This window comes from Rissa tridactyla, chromosome 2 (assembly GCF_028500815.1).
Source record: "Rissa tridactyla isolate bRisTri1 chromosome 2, bRisTri1.patW.cur.20221130, whole genome shotgun sequence".
NCBI lineage: Eukaryota > Metazoa > Chordata > Aves > Charadriiformes > Laridae > Rissa > Rissa tridactyla.
Window position 1 is genome coordinate 91,525,240 of NC_071467.1, and position 16,784 is coordinate 91,542,023.

General features: G+C 40.8%; 1 long non-coding RNA gene across 1 annotated transcript in view; it reads left to right on the forward strand.

The window, feature by feature from the left end:
• The window catches only part of LOC128905507 (uncharacterized), a 38,363-nt gene extending 21,875 nt beyond the window's left edge, over positions 1-16,488 (forward strand). Inside the window, exons 2-3 of the long non-coding RNA XR_008464891.1 lie at positions 11,282-11,374; positions 16,364-16,488. This is a non-coding gene — a long non-coding RNA (uncharacterized LOC128905507). The remainder of the gene's footprint in view (positions 1-11,281; positions 11,375-16,363) is intronic.
• Positions 16,489-16,784: the final 296 nt, after the last annotated feature.

A 16,784-nucleotide genomic window follows, 5' to 3' on the forward strand; every position in this document is an offset into this window, starting at 1 on the left:
AAGTGATTACAGCAAAGCAGCGATGGGCTCAAACCACAGACTCTGATCCAGAGCCACGCTTTCTCAGCCCATGTAAGGCCAAGTCAGGTTTCCACCCCCTTGCTGATGCCACTGGAAAGCTTAAAGCATGTGGCCCACGTCCCTGTACAGAGTGCTATCCGCTTCTTGCGTGCTCTCCCATTCCCTGGCCAAAGTGCTCTAGGATGCTTTGTATCCACCTGCAAGTATCGCTGCTGGTTAGAGCGGTGTAGTTGGCTATAGAGTGAGGCTACCAGCCTTTAAGAGGAGAAGTAGGACTGTGTATATGTACCTACAGAGAGCTAAAACTATCTGAGAAAAGAAATCAAAACACCAAGCAGAGTTTTGCATTTTTTGATTCAGTTCTTCTGGCCTTTCAGTTGTTCTTCATGCCTTCTCGCCAGTTCTCTCATCACCAAGTGTCTCTGGAGTAATGAACTAAATAAGTAGTGTTATGTAGATGTAACCTAGAATTTGTCCCGAAACTATTTAAATGACTAAATTAGAAAAGCTTGTTTATTTGCAGCTGTACCTTTATAGGTTTTTTTATTGTTTGCTTAAGAGATGGAGGCAGACTCTCAGTTCCTGGGTCTTCAGTTATGGAGCTTCATTGTTTTCTTGGGCTATAATTTGTACTGAATGAGGATGAAATAGACCCTTTGGGTTCACTTCTGCCAGGTCTCCTGGCTGGTGGGTTCCAGCTTGGTCCCTGTAAAGCGGGTAGGCTCTTATCTCAGACAGCACTTACGGGACATCACACTCGCATTGCACAGATATAAAGGCTGTCTTTGGGCACTAAAATTTCTGGGTTTATGGCATCTCCCTGTCCTTTGAGTTTGAAGAATTATAACCTTTGATTTGTATTGCTATGAATTGTATTGCTGTGATTTGATTTTGCTTTATCAAGCAAGCTAAAATCATGTCTTTCATTAGGCTGTAGGCTGTAAACACCGTGCGATTTCATACCTGATGCAGACAGGGCTCTTTACCTTATGCAAGTCTAAAGCTGCATTAGCAGTATACTTGATTAGCAGAGGATGTAGTTGCACATAAGTAAGATGCCCTGCAGGTCCTTGTTAGGTTTTACTAAAAATCGGGTCTGATGAAGCTGTGCTTTGAGGGAATTGGAATCAAGGACAGAACCAGTTGTCTCTGCTCCTCGTTTTAACCAAGTCTTCAAATAGCACAACTTTTTTTTTCTTGTTCAGTCTTGTAAGCAGAAAAAGTATTTGGATCTTTAAAAAAATCCATTTCAGACATGATTAGGTGAGGATCTATGAGGTATGTTATGAAGAAGGTCAACCTTGGCTGACTGAGGTGATTCCCTCCTGGCCTTAAGAAGTGTGAGAAGTTGTGTGCTCCTACTGATCCCTGATGGTGTTGATGAATAAAGTTAATAGAATTTTTAATAAAAGATACAACCACTGGAACTGAATCCACCACTATTTTAAAACACGAAATAGATACTTACCTTATAAAGCCAGAAAGTGTTTGGTTGGTAGCCATGGCAATTTACAGGTGTTAAATTAGCCACAATGGGGCTGCCTAGTTCCCTGATGCAACAGAAATATTTTGAGACTTACAATGAAAAAAATTAATAAAGCCCTGCAATATAAAGACTATAAAGTTCAAACAAGAATGGGGAGTGCAAGGGTAGATCTGTATTTCTATGAAATTTCATAAAATGAGATTTTACACTGCGTAATACAACCTGCTGCTTCAACTGAAATGAGGGGCTTGGTTTGATATTTTCATTAAATGCAAAGTATTTGTGGATACTGGTGGCAATTAGGTGTTGCAAATGCAGTCATCCGTTTGAAACTGAGCATATAAAAAGGTATTTTAATAAAAAATACAGTCACCTTGGTACCTGAATCTTATTCTTACTGTATTGTATGGCAGACACTCTATCCATTAGACTGCAGTCACAGGTTAACAATAAGGGAAATTTCAAAGCATAGAATTAGCTACAGGAAAGCTCTCCTATTACTGAATGAATGCAATAAAGACACAGCAAAATTTACAAGGAAAAATTTAATAAAATATTGACTATAAAGGCTACAACCTTCTGTGTCTGGTCCATAGCTTATATCCAAATCTGTGCGTATCCAAAAGTCCATGCAAATTGGACTTAATTTACTTTGCTTTTTCCTTCTTCAGGAATATAAAGTGAGCACAATAATTTTCCTTTATTTTATCTATAAATGGTTTCCTAAATGGGAGCTTATTAAAAAGGAGGCAAGGTTAGGCTCTCCAGGATGTTGGAGTGATTACATCTTGGCAGAACCAGAAGAGGCTGAGTCCAAGGGCCTGACTGTTTGTTAGCGTCTAGCCAACACCCTGGATTCCTAATCAGCCTAAGAAACGTATGGACAGTGACAAGTGGACTCTTTCCCAGCTTTGTTTTTGTCATTGCTGGCAACCGCCAACTGACATTTTTTGGTGCGTTGTTTGTCTTTGGCTGTGTAGAGGGCTATTGGGATTGCCATACCCAACTCTGCCAGGGATCCCCAAGTTTCTTTATATAAAAAAGTTACTTTCACTGTGATTTTTTCTATTGTGCAATAAGAGAGCCAAAAAGGGAGAGTTTCTAAGGGAGGCTGGGCCTTCTCTCGTTTTTCTCAGGAAGAGCTCAGAAGAGGTAGGGGACAAAAAAATGGCTGCTCTCCACACAGCTTTTAAGAACATAAATTTCCAATCCACAGACGCAAAACCTAAACCAGTTTCATGTTATGGCTCTTAGACCCACAATAAATTTAGCCAACTTTAGTTTGCCACTTGGTATGGCATCGCTTTTCCTATGGCATTGTGCGACTGTTCATCAGCGTGACTTGGACTGGAGCTGGTTTTGGAGAAGCGAGTTTGCCGGCTCCTACCTGTGTGCAGAGCGGCTCTCCAGCTTGCAGCTGTGCTGCAGTCTCCTCTGTCTCTCTTAGGAGGGGATACACCAGCATAACCTGTCAAGTACGCTATTGCAGAGACCCAAACCCCAACTCTGTGTAAACAGCAATATGCATTCACCTCTTGAGTGTTTGAGAGAATACATCTGAAGAGCAACATATCCATCCAAATTGTTCCAGAGAGGTCTGGGCTACGTTCCTATAAAGGCTCACGCTGGGTAAGAAGTTTTCTTGCCATCACATAGTTCTCTGGAGGATGTACGAAGCAGGAACCTCCATCTAGTTCATACCATCACAGGAAGAAATTTACCAACGCGAGAGGGGATAACGCGTTAAGGGTAGTGGTAGCACTTTGTCATCCACGGGCCCAGGTTTCAACCTCGTCTTCCAGAAAAACCCCCTTGGAAGCCAAAGGCGATTTTTAGCCCAGGGGAGGCACTCAGTATGAAGTGTTTTGCACAGTTTTGTTTCTGCAATAGTTTATAGACGAATGGGGGAATAATGACAGGGGATGGTATATTACCAAAGTGTAGACAGGTCTGAACGCTTACTTCTGAGCCTTATCTGCTGTTTCCCTGCATTCTTGTCATCCTACAACCCATGGTGGTCCACAGTGAGTTTGCCTGTATCCTCAGCCACTAGACAAAGTGACTTCTATTTACTTTAAAACCTGTGGTGTTGGTGTGCCAGCATTGTCAGCGACTCAGGCAGTGATTAAACACAGAAGTATTTTTCCCTACATTTATGAAACGTAAAGATATTTGTTTTGATTCCATCACTGTCACCTCATTAGGCACCAGGAAAGTTAGGTTATACATTGAATCAGTTTTGCACTTGGTTTTGTTTACTTTTCATAAATTAACATGGTAATTCACTGTAATAAAATTCTTCGTTTACACAAAGATATCAAAAGGCATCGTCCATTATTCTCCTTAATGTTACAGCTTTAGAATGTGAAGCAAAAAGCTCTGTTTATATTGCAGCTGGAGGGAGCACTTACCACAGAGCGTCACATCCCAGATACGCTCTGCTTTAAGAAACAGCAGAAAAATGCCAAATAATGGAAAAAAAAAAAAAAGAAAAAAACCCCAAACCTCACACATATAAAATAAAACCCCCAAAAAGCACCTCCTCCATTAAAACGTCTCCCATCTTACTGAATTACTTATCCTAAACTCTGTCTCCTTCCATTTACATTCCTTTTCCTTGGTCTAGCAAGCAGCAATGAGGTAGTGCTATAGGCAAGAGAAGTCTAAGTCCTGCTGGCTGCAGTGTGCAAAAGGCCTGTCCGCAGTCATCAGAGCAAGAAACATCTGCAGTGAGGGCAGCACAGAACTTGGACAGACTGTGCACTTTTATCATCGGCAAACCACTGATCCTTTACCATCCGAAGGCATGAAATACCCTTCTCTCCCACTGTGCCTCAGCAGGTTTTGGATTCTGGGTGCCTTTTCCTACTGACTCAGATTGCTTGAGTTCCCTGAAGAGAAAATGGTTTGCACCGCCTCTAATGTCTGGTGCTACTTGGCGTTTGCCAATATGTTATTTCATTCTCTATAACTGGTGCTGGAGTTGCAGGCCATAGATGAAATGATCCAGCTTACTCACTTCCCACATGTGGAAGTGAGGTATTGAAGGCAAAACAAAGCTTAGCTTAAGCTTCTGTTTCTTCTTTTCTCTCTCTTTCCTTTTTTAGGACTGTTTATGTTTGCGTGAGCTGCAGGGGAACTGGAAGTGCACTAGCTGATCCAGCAAGGCACAACCCCCCCCCCCCCCCCAAATATCTGTGTGTTTTATTTGTGTCTCCTCTGAACTTTGAGGGGGGGGGGGGAGAAAGCAGTCAGAGAAAGGGAAGGATCTGATGGGTTAAAAATTCACTTTTGTGATGTGTGATAACATTCTGGCCCGTACTTGCACCAGTCTCAGCTAATTTCATTCAATGGAGAACACGTGGTGGAGGAGATCCGGCCATGCTTTGCCATAGCGTACAACAGAAGCATCCACAAGAAGAGATCTTCTTCTCTGCAGTGAGCCCATGATGATTTTTAAACAAATATTCCTTACTGGGTATTAAAAAGGGCTTTCAACAGTGTTACTTTAAAAAACAGAAGGGACATTTTGAAAGACCGTTTTTTTTGGACAGTTCAGAAAAATTTTGCAGAAGTTTTATGAGCATGTATGGAACATATACTGTTAGGAATACGTCAAAAAATCTTGCAGGTTTAATTTTTGGGATTAAAGAATACACATTATGGCATTTAGAAATAGGCTACCAATTAAACCTTTCATCTAAAAGATACAAAAATCGTGTCTCTTGTGTGCTGATGGATGACATGATGACAAACTGTAAATTTTATTAACTTTAATATCATCACTCATTCAAGATGAGGGGCAATAAATTAACTATGTTCTGGAAATCAGCAAGGTACAGAAAGATTTATCGTACCATTTCCAAGATGTGGTTTGTGGAGCTCTGGTTGTACCTCAATTACTTGCTGGTGGTCTTCACCCGACACACTGGGTTACAGTGGCTGTCATGCAGGATGGATCTAACTCCTACTGTAGGCAGAAGCGGACACAGTGGATGTAGCGGACCGACCTAAGTCCTGCAGTGGAGGCAGTCACCACAGCCTTCAGCGCAGGCAAGTGGTTGAACTGCGACAAGGAGGGTGGTCGCTACCAACAGATCTGAGATCTTCCGCCAAGTTAGGAAAAACACAGAGCGAGAAGTACTGGGATAACAGGGAGCAACCATATGCAGGGAAAGCTCTCAGCACAGGAAAGGGGTTAGTGTTTTGGCAACCTTTCCTTGTGGAAGGAGCCTCCCCACCCCAAGGTTCGTGTCCCCAGGCTGGCCAGGGGCATGTTAGCAGGTGGCTGGAGCTGTCCTCCTCCACCCAGGTGGTCCCCCTCTGCTCTCCCACTTCCAGAGAGACTCCTCTTGCCATGAGGGCTTCTCGTTGGACTTGATCCCGAATCCACACAGTTTATGGAAAGATTCCTGCTAAGGTCAATTGCTTGGTTTTAGTCACTGCACGGAGGCACTCTTGAATTTCAGGAGTTCAGAGTAGGGTCCTGAGCCTCCACCAGGTGTCAAGAGAGGTGAGGGGGACGGTGACAGGCATGGTAATGCCTGTGAAGGGCCAGAGTTGGTTGAACTCGTTGTCTACCTTCCCCCTCCCGCATTTTAGGGATTTTTATGGAAAACACATTTGTAATGTATTCGATTGCATCTATGCAGGGGAGAATTAGATTGGCATAAAGGTAAACAACTGGCAAATTATTCATAACTCAAAATCTGCCCAATGTCTTTTTGTTCCAAAACTTTAGAAATTAGAGACTGCTCACCAGATGTTATAAAAGAAATTACTAATTTAACTGCTAAACTGCTAAAAGGCTCACTCTGGTAATATTTTCCTGCAGAAAATGTCTGTGTCTTGTTAAATGTTTATTGAATACTGTAATTATATTACATTTGCTGTTAAACGATATTGACATTTTTGAATAAAAAGGGGTTTTTTTTGTTGTTTTTTTTTAATCCAGGCAGGATCTATAATGTGAACATCTGGTTGCAACCTAATGTGTGGCATTGAAACAAAAAAAAAAATCTCCCCACTCTCAAAGAAAAAAGCTTTCTGCCAATGTTTTTCTCTGTGTATTATTTTTTCAAAGTAGCTCCGGCTTTTGTCGCACCAGCTATGATTAAGTACCAGGACTTTCTCGCTATCAGCATATGTTTAAAGGCAAGTAACCAGCAAAGCTTCAGCAAGCTGATGGCTGGTGAAAAAAGGATATATTTAGCAATGAAACAGCTGTTTCTTGAGCAATAACCCAGCTGTTTGGCTTGGAGAATACCTGTTAGAGTTATTAATCATATTAAAAAGTAGAAAAAGAAAACCCTGACTCTGGAAGGCACGAAACAGACATTTTAAGGGCTTTTTTTTAATAAGAAGGTGGCTGTGTCACTATAAGGAGTGTAAGGAAAAGAAAAGGGGCTGAAAGGGTTGGAAATCTTTTAGAAGTCTATAGATATTTGAATAGATGCGCTAAATATTGCTACCAGCTATCAATCAGGTTTCTTTTCCTCATTTAGTGAGGAAATACTTGCAAAATGCTTTGTATCATAGTGTTTTCCGTATCCATTCCTTCCCCTAAATCTTTCTGTTGAATTACTGGGAAGGGTTCAGATGTGATGTTGGGCTAACTCCACCACCCAGCATACATTTATTTTGTCCCATTTCCCATTGGGTAATGGAAGACAGAAATTTGGCTCCCTTTGGCCTTGGGACCTATCCATAACTCAAAGAATGTGATTTCTACTGGAGGCTAGAGTAAGGAATACGTATAAAATTCTACCATCTAGCTGGAATGTTAAAGACAGACTTTCTTTTATAGGGTTTCCCCGTCACGCAGTAGATTTAATCAAGAGAACCAGTCAATTGCTGTATGCTTGTGCCAAGCAGACGCGATACACAACTCAAGTATTTAAATTGCAAGTTGCGCTATAAAGGTGTTGCTGACTGGGAACATCTTCAAAAGCAAAAGTTTCTTTGTATGTAGATAGGACCGAATCCTGACTGCTGTATATGCATAAAAAGTAATTCTAGTGGCTCCATTGTTATTCCAGGTGGTCCTACACTGCACAGCTGGAACTACCACAAGGAAGACCTATGTATGTAGAAAGCACATGCTCTTTGGACAATGTATTAATTCACTAAAAAGTGGACAGATACATTTCTTTTGGCTAGGTTTCGAGAATTTTCTGACTTGGAGTATTTCGGTTTTCTTTTGCTTTCTGTCTCTTTAAAGAATAAGTAAATAGAATAAAACTCAGATCTTTTAAATGTCTTGGACCTGAGCTACTTTTTTCAGCTGGAACTGAACACTGCAGGTTTTTTTAAGCAGAATGTAATATTTTGACCTGTCAAAATGAAATGTTTCATTTACGGTAATCTGAATCAGAGAATAAAGACAATCTAGTTAAGGTATACTTTTTTATTTATATCTTCAAATTTTATATAACCGTCCATATGAACAGAAATGTATCTGTCAACAATGAAAATAGCTCAGACTTCCATCAAAGAATTAATTCATGCATTGAAGGCTACATGGAGTATCATAGCTAAAGTCTGCTCCCATTTATCGTGGTTTACATTTTTTGTATTGGAGTAATCTGCCTGATGTACTGCAGAATAACTGGAGGGCCTGGCACCGTTCCCTCCCAGCCTCACATGATATGGGATGAAGGTGCACGCGTTTGCCCTGGGGCTGGACACACATCCCTTGCCTCACTTGATATAAGCTTACCTTTCACCTTGCAATCCTGTGACTCCTCCACACTTGAGAAGGTTTTGGGAAGGAGGCAATTAGGAGAGCACGTATTGAGCCCTCTTTTGGCCACCACCAGCATTAACCTGTCAGTGGCTCCATGGCATCTAGCAGATATATCGCTTCAGCAGCCAAGTATATGATAAAAATGTACCTGGGCTCAGTAAATACTATGCTAAGATATTGTGTCCATATGCACACAAACAGCTCAGTAAGAAAATTAGCACTAATACTAGCATAATTTTATAGATCAATGGAATCATTATAGCTTGCAAAAGGTATTTGTCTTTTCAGATTCTCCTTTTCCCCCAGATCAACACCATGCCCTAGCTCGCAGTTGTATTTCCACTGCAAGGGTTTGTTGCAACCCAAAGAGAAGACAAAACTTGCATTGCAGGCGATGCAAAGGCCCCTATTAATTTCAAGCATATGGCTGCTTGGAGTTTAAATCCTTATATTCAGGATGCTAAAGAGTAGCAGTTTATCCCGTAGTGATTTGTACACACTGGCATTATACTACCTCACATAAAGCTAACATAAATGAGCCAGGGAAAAGGGTGCCATAGAAAAGATAGCAGTCCATGAGGACTAAAGCTTGTCTCCATCGCACAGTGTGGTGTTCCACATCCCCTTTCAGGGTCGTACGGTTTCATCCGAGGCCATGGGCCCCTGCTGCAGAGAAGTGAGGCGGGCACACGCTTTCACAGTGGGTACCAGAGGTCCTGGCTCAGTGTGAGTCTCCTCCTGGCTTCTAGAAAGGCTGTCAGCTACAGGAATAGCAAAATTAGTTTCAAGGTACCACCGATAGCAACAGGTCTAGAATGTTGTCCATTTTTTTCTCTCAATTAAAAATTAAGAAAAGAATTAAGAAAATTAAATGCTGGGTATAGTTTAACACTGTACACTGTGTTTCTATGGCTCTAAACAGGGTACGGGGGCATAAGTGGTTTGGAAAGATGGCATCCCTTTCTCTGCAGGTAGGTGTCCGTCAGTGCTGATATTGCACAACATTTTTCCTGGGACGACAGTGGAATTTGAAAAGTGGTTTGTAAACTGAAATTTATCATGCCGAGGGCTTACCAGAGGAGTTTTGACAGCCACCTAGGATTGAAAGGTCTTAATGATAAAGGTAACTTCTGAGATACTGCAAAGCTTCCTGGCTTCTTCAGCCAGGGAACTGAACTAACAAGTTCCTAGAGACTCTCATCTGATGCCTCCAGCGGGGCAAGAGAGAGGTGTGAAGTGGCAGGTCTGCAGTCCAAGCATGCTGACTGGATGCGCAGCAGTGGTATGCTGATTGATAAGATGTGAAGCAGACGGCATCACATCATTGCTGCCTTAGGTTTCCGTCCTCCGTATTTCATAAAACTAAGAGGAACACCGTTGTTTGCGAAATATTGAATTGGATTGAAACTGGCCTGGGAGTTACTGGGATAGAGGGAAGAAGGAGGTTCTGACCAGACAGATAGCTCATCCCAGAAGCTTCATTGCTTTAGGATGCCTGTCTAAAAATACTGCTCTAATTTCAATGACATGTAATAAAGACATATGTAGATACAACTTACACAACTCCATAATTTCTTGATGGATTTTTAGAGGTATAGGGAAAGATTCCATGTAAATTATCTTCATATAAATTATATTATTATTAAACTATTAATCATTATCATAATTATTGTATCATAATTGCATTTCTGTGTGCATATAATTATATTCATATATATGGATACACACGTACATGCACACTATAGATGTGTGTGCATATATTTCACGGAGAGATAAACAGAAAAATCTTGCTAATATTATCTACCTAAAAATGTTTTAAAAAAGAAAAAAAGAACTTAATTGGCTAAGTGTAATCCCTGAGAAAATTCATTGTTTGTTGTTTCTGAGCCTTCTTCACTATTCTGGAGCAAATGTAGGTGTCCATTTTTGGGGAGATGATATGGTGTGTAAAAAAATTCTCAAGAACTTTTTAACCAGCCAAATCGTTGCTGTGAGCTATCCAACGAGCCAAAGGAAAATTAAGACATTTGCCAGTATGTGAAACAAATTTGATAAATATCCTGCCACAGTTCCCAAAAGAACCCTTCCCTAGGGCTGTTCAGTCTTCCTCATCCATCATATGGAAAACCACAAGCATATATTGTCATATATAGCTCTTTGCTCCTCGTGGGATGGGTCTCAGAACCAGAGGGGAGTGTCTGTTCTCATCTCCCATCCTGAAGCTGGATACTCCGCAATTGTCTGCCTACGTGCCAGTCTATCAACTGACAAATAGTAAAAATGTTAATAGTTATTGTCGTAATATAATAGATATTTTCGTCATTTGTAAAATGCCATCTTTTTGAAGTTAGGCATTCCAGAAACTTAGCACTATATTAATCCATGAGAGAAAAAAAAAAAAAATTATTAATTTATCTGTAGTTTTAGCCCCTCTTTGTCCACATATTTCCAGGTGGATCACTGTTGAAATGTCATTTTGCAAAACTTTTTATTTGTCCATTGATTTCTAATGCACAGCATTTGCTATTACCTTCTTTCTCATTCACTGTTTCTGGTTGGTTGAGAGCACTGTTTCTATTGCCTGCCTGGATCAGACCCCAAGAATTCCTTGTGAAATACTCATGAACACATCTCTGTTATTTACATTAGAATGGGAACAGAACAGTCTCCAAACGGTGTATATTTATTTTTAAAAGACTGTACCTTAGTAGCATTTATTAAATCTCTGCTCCCTCATCTAAATTCTAACAACATTTCATTAGTGTTCCTATTTATTTATTTTCTTTTACAGAGAAAGGATACAAAGTTAGGCTTCGGGACCCAAAGCTTTGTTTTATATACAGTTACTAAGTGCAGATGAACCCACAGAAAAATATACGAGAAAATAGAAGGTGCCAACTGTTAGGAGCTTTTTTTGCTTGGATAGTTTTTATTCAGATCTGTTTCTCTTGTCATGAAGAATTCACACATGCTTGCTTGAGCAATGCCATCTGCAGGCTTTCTAAAGACAGTGATTTTTGTTCTTTCAGGTCTTCATTCTTCAAAGACTTAAATCCATCCTAAATGTTACGCTTTGAGGTTGGTTCCATTGATTTAAACAGGACTACCTACCAGTCAAAGAGGTAAGCAGTGGGCTTGCAGAGAAAAGACCCTGTTTGCCATCCTTTGCCAACAATGTGTTGCCAACATTCGCAACAGACGGATACAACGTGCCATACAAACATGTATTGACCAGCAAGGTGTTTGTCTGCCTCCTAACTTCCCACTGCTGGCATAAAAATCCCATCAAAAGCAGCCTGTCATGCATGGCACTCAGAAAAGAGGGGAAAAAAAAAGTCCTGAACCCTTCAGCATCTAGGCACAGCAATCCCCAAACTTCTTCAGAATCAGGAATCGTAAATGGGGACTCCTCTTGAACGGTGCAGGTGACAGACAGGTTCCGTGCCTCTTTCTCCCAGTAAGCCTATACACAAGGGGGTCAGCTACTGTAACTGTGTAGTTCAGCTCTTTGCATGGTTTAGTTTGATGTAATTAAGGATGTTTTATTCTTTTTACCTGAAGAGTGATTGCATGCTCTAAATCTTGTCTATTTTTTCAACTGTTTTCATTAGTCTAATAAAAGACAATACCTTTTTCTACACACCTGGCCTTGGTTATACCATTAGACCATCATAGCTACAACAGTACTTATAAAACATGATGCATCTAAAAAATAACACATCCATTTTTTTCTTTTAATTTTCTTATAAAGTTGAAGTGCAATGTCAACATTTTTAGAATCCATGAGTACCATGAGCAAAAGCGGGATGTAGAAATGCTGGTGGTCTGATCCCTAATTGGTTTAAAAGGCAATAAAGATAGATTGTTTCTTTTAAGACGCTGCAGTCGCTTTCTTTTCCAAACTTATAGTGCTAATCTCTCATAACACTGATAGCTCTGCGTGGGGCTGACTCCTTGAAAAGGCCCTTATAAGGTTTTGTAGCTCCAAAACAGCGCTCTCTCAGTACCTACTTGTTCTTGGAAGAATCTTTTTTGCCATGTCAAGCAAAGTGAAAAATTAAAAGTCAGTTCCTCTTCTTAGCACTCTCAACCATTATGCCGGTGAGCTAGGAGGAGTGAGGCGTGCATGATGTATTACTAACATTGCATTGCATTGCCTAGTGTAGTTAATACACTACAATGCATTAATGCTGTAGTGTTAGAAGGAGCGAATGATACACAGTCTGAAGTCAACAGAAGGACCACTAGAAGTCCAGAGAAGACCAAGCTGTTTACCCATTTTCAGTTCTTTTCTAGGCACTGGGACAGAGGCAAGTTTGCATCTGAAATGAAATGCAGTAGACAGAATAAATGTAAACCAGACATGACATCAGCAAATGTGGACGGAAACAACTCTTCCTCCTACCAAACCTATTTCTGTGAGAACGTCCTGCTAAAAGTCCAGACATAAGGTCTTTAGAATAGGGGTTGCTCCCTCCAGTACCATCGCATTTGTTGGGAAAAGCAATTCAATGCTTTTGGTCCATGATAGAAGTAATAGGAAGTTGGCGGGGGTTTACGATTTTTCTTTGAGGAACAGGTCTCCATGAGAGCTGGAAGAAAAGGGATTTTTTGAAGACACTGAAATCAGGTCAGTACAGAAACTGATCTCTGAAACCATCTCTGGTTTGGATGCAGCAGATATAAAACAAGCCTACAAGAATAAATGAGTTGTCTCTGGGTTGGGCTAGGTTTATGCTGCAGCTGAAGCATTGACAAATAACCTAAGGATAGATTTTAAAACAATTCTGTCTTTCTTGGCTTAGGAACTTCAGGCATGAACCCTAAATCTGCCTAACGTTAGCTCTGCCACCCTTCCCAGCTAAATCATTCTGTGATTCTAAGTATGATCATTGTACGCTGTAGTCTCTTTTGCAATACTCATGAGTTATAAAGATTTCCAAGTTACAAATAGTCTACATTACGAAGGATTGGTTTTGTTCAGGAGCCCATCGGATGGTGGCCTGGACAATAGCTTCATCAAATTCTATTTTGCTATTTATTGTGCATGCTCCCTATTGTAGAGTGGGGTTTTTTAAGTCTTGCAACCAAAACAGTACATTTGTGCAGCTTCTCATCTCCTCTTTTCTCTTCTTGCTTTTACTGCATATTGTATACACATACGCAAAATGAGCACAACTTACAATTCCTCATTACTAACATTATCTACACATAGACAGCTATCCAGCAGTTATGCTCTTTCTTTCTTTATAGAAACACAAATGTAGTCTTTAGAAAGCTAATGCTAAGCCTCATTTCTTTCTTTCAAGACTTGGAAGGACATGTAAATCATCACAATGGGAGCTAGTAAAGACCATATTAAGGCAGTATCAACCTGATGTAAATATTTCCTTGACAAAGCCATCAGCCCTCAAACAATTACGCTCACTGCTTATCTTCTGGTATTGCAAAGCTATTTTGGCTAAAATATATAGAAAGCTATAGAAGTGCCTTCCACCTGATATTGTGATATCTTCAGGCTCTTATGTGGGAGGGTGGCCTCATGTTTACAGCATGGGGCAAGAAGACAGCAGAGCTTGCTTCATTCCCAGCCCTCACCCAAATTTTCTGCAGGACTTCAAACAAGTCATCAGAGGTGGTGGAACTGGATGGACAGTGGAGAGGGTTGGCCAGAGTCAGTGTGCACAAAGTCTGTGAGGGTAAGAACTGAGGGAGGTAAATTTTCTCTGCCTTAGGCACCTACTCTCCTTGTTTTAAAGTAATGGGATGTACTTTACTGTTTCTAAAGATGATATTTAACTATCTCATAGTTCTATCACTACAGTAAAGGAATTTTTTCTAGATTGCACCATATTGGTGGCTTTCTATGAACATGTAGGCCTTTTCCTTTTCCTTGTCTTCCCCCCTCACCCCTCCACTCCGGCTTCTTCTTTTCAAGTTATCCAGGAAGCTCTCAAGAATCTTTAGACCTGTCACTCCAAAATGCATTGCATTAACCGGCATCAGAAAGATAAAACGCCTGAATCCATCAAATTAACGTTTCAGCTTTGACAAAATGAGCTGTACTGTTACCAGACATTTACATACTGATTCATTGCTATTGCTCGCATAAATACATACATGTTTTTTTCCCTCAGTGCTTTTACAAACCTCCAAATGAGGTTGATTCTTTCTGCTGAGAGATTCAATTGTTGGTATATGTTTTCCATGGGCATGATGAGAGCCAGCTAGAATTACTGCTGAGTGAACTAGAGCAGTCTGGGATTATGATGAATGGGAGCAGTGAATGATCAGTGACTGATGGAAGCAAAACGTTATTGAGTTTGAAGCGCCTATAATTAGAGGGACATGATACTTCAACTGAACATTGCTATGTCAAACATGGGACAAATATGATGTTTGTCCTTAAGCACTGAAAGCTTTTGAGCGAGAAATCAGTTAATCACAAAATAGCGTGTGGTTCTTACACAGCAAGCTAATTCGCCCATTGCATAGCTTCAGCAGAACAGGGCTCATTTACAGCAGGGCTGAATTTGGTAAGTGAGAACAAAAACATTGTGAAACGTTCCTTCGGAGCCTGAGTTGCGTGAAGTCCTCCCATCCCTTTACAAAGTTTTGGTCTCATCACTAATCAAGAAGTGATCCTTTTCTCCTACAGCTTCTTGTACCTACCAGGCTCCACTCTGATATACCTCAGGAAACTTTACTCTATGCTCAGGCTGCTGCCTGTGAATAACTTATTTGGCCCTTGAATTTGAATCGATAGGTTATTTATTTATTTATTTGTTTGCCCAATAGAAGGTATGTCTCACAGGGGTGGTTATGTCAGGATATGTCAGGCGGCAGCTGGAACACTTACCTCTAAGGGTAGTATTTACAGGGCTGATAATCATACTTAACAGGATGTGTCCCATATACAGGAAATCATGGAGATAAAGAAACCCTGTTTTTCTAGTTAAACTCATTTCTAGTGAAATCTATGAGTTTCTGAGACATAACTCAAACCTGATTGTGTGCAAGAGCAGGTAATAACAGAACATCGCTTCTGGAGGAGAAACCAAGCAGGTCAAAGTAATTGGCTTTAATTAGAGGAGACGGAAAGTAGACAGAATATTGGTTTTTGAAGGCAGGACATCGGGAGTGCAGGTCTTTACCTCCTGTACAAAGCAGTATGTATAATCAGAGTACGGGTGGCATAGAGTGGATCTTAGGTTCACCTCAGTTCTCATTTCCTGAGGTTCTCTTGACACCACTGAAGTGTATTAAAGACAACCTTCTCTGGCAGTATTTCAAGAGAGAAGGGATATTATGAAATGCAGCAAGAGCGGAGAAAAATAAATGATCATCAGTAATGTCCTTTTAACATTGCGTGTGTAGAGGGGGAGCGTGAGCGTATGCACACATGTAAGTAATCTGGATTTAAACTGATTTTTAGATTAAATGCTGTCAGATGCACAAAACGAACAGAAAAAAAATGTTTCTGTTCTGCATTGCCCACATTTGGGTAAGCTTGGCTGCTAACAACTATAAGTAGAGAAAAGCGATTTTCATATTGGTGCTGCTCCTTTAGGAGAAATGACTGGTAACTGGTTGTGGTGTTTCATAGAGACCTTCTCTACATCTCTTTTCCTTTGCCTCTCTAAAGGAAAATAGAGCAGGGCCAGCACACTGTATATATTAGCAGGTTAACATACTGGGCCATACTTGCACTTTATAGTAAATGTTTTTGGTACTTCTTCTAAGTCTGTGTTTACCTTGGGTATTTTCTTAGTTCACACATGTGAAATAACAGCTGGGACTTGCCAAAATATAGCAGTCAAGTGCTGTACATGTAGTAGCTTTAAAACTAACACAGGTGTCCTAGATCCCTTGCGCAGAATAAACAGAAGCACACGATCAAGAGTGTGTCTAACTCCTCTCTTCTGGAAATGATGCGTCTTGAAATGCTTGATCTGACAATTGCTCTGGTCTCTCAAGAAAGATGCATCACATGGCTGAAATGCTGTCGATTTCTACAGACAACTACACCATCTTTTTCTTTTTTTTTTTAATAGAAATGTAGTATCATAGCCTGAATCTACCAATTTCCACCCTTCTTCTTCTTTTCAAAGGAAAGGCAAGTACATTTAATGAGCTCAGTTCACTCCTGGGTCACACCAGGAGCAGAAGGACAAGACCTCCATCACTGGAAAGACCACCCAGAGAGGGGAAAGCTGCGCTTGCCCAGGAGGGGAGGTAAGGCAAGAACGTCCCTACGGTTTTCCTCCAGAGCCCAAGCCATGAGTACCAGCAGCCTCACCAGCAGAAGCCCAGGGGCCCTGGCTGTGCAGAAGGGGCCTGTTTCTTTTCAGCGTGAGTACACCTCATTTCCTTTGTGCTGGCAAGGCTGTCTGCGAACAAGAAAATGCAAATGCAAGCAGCTGCTTGGCTTTTTTACGGTGGCTTTTTCTTTTGTTGAGAGTTTTTGTTACCGTGATTTTACACGGTGCTGCTGTTTCTATATCTGAAAGAGAAATCAAATAGGATGCGATG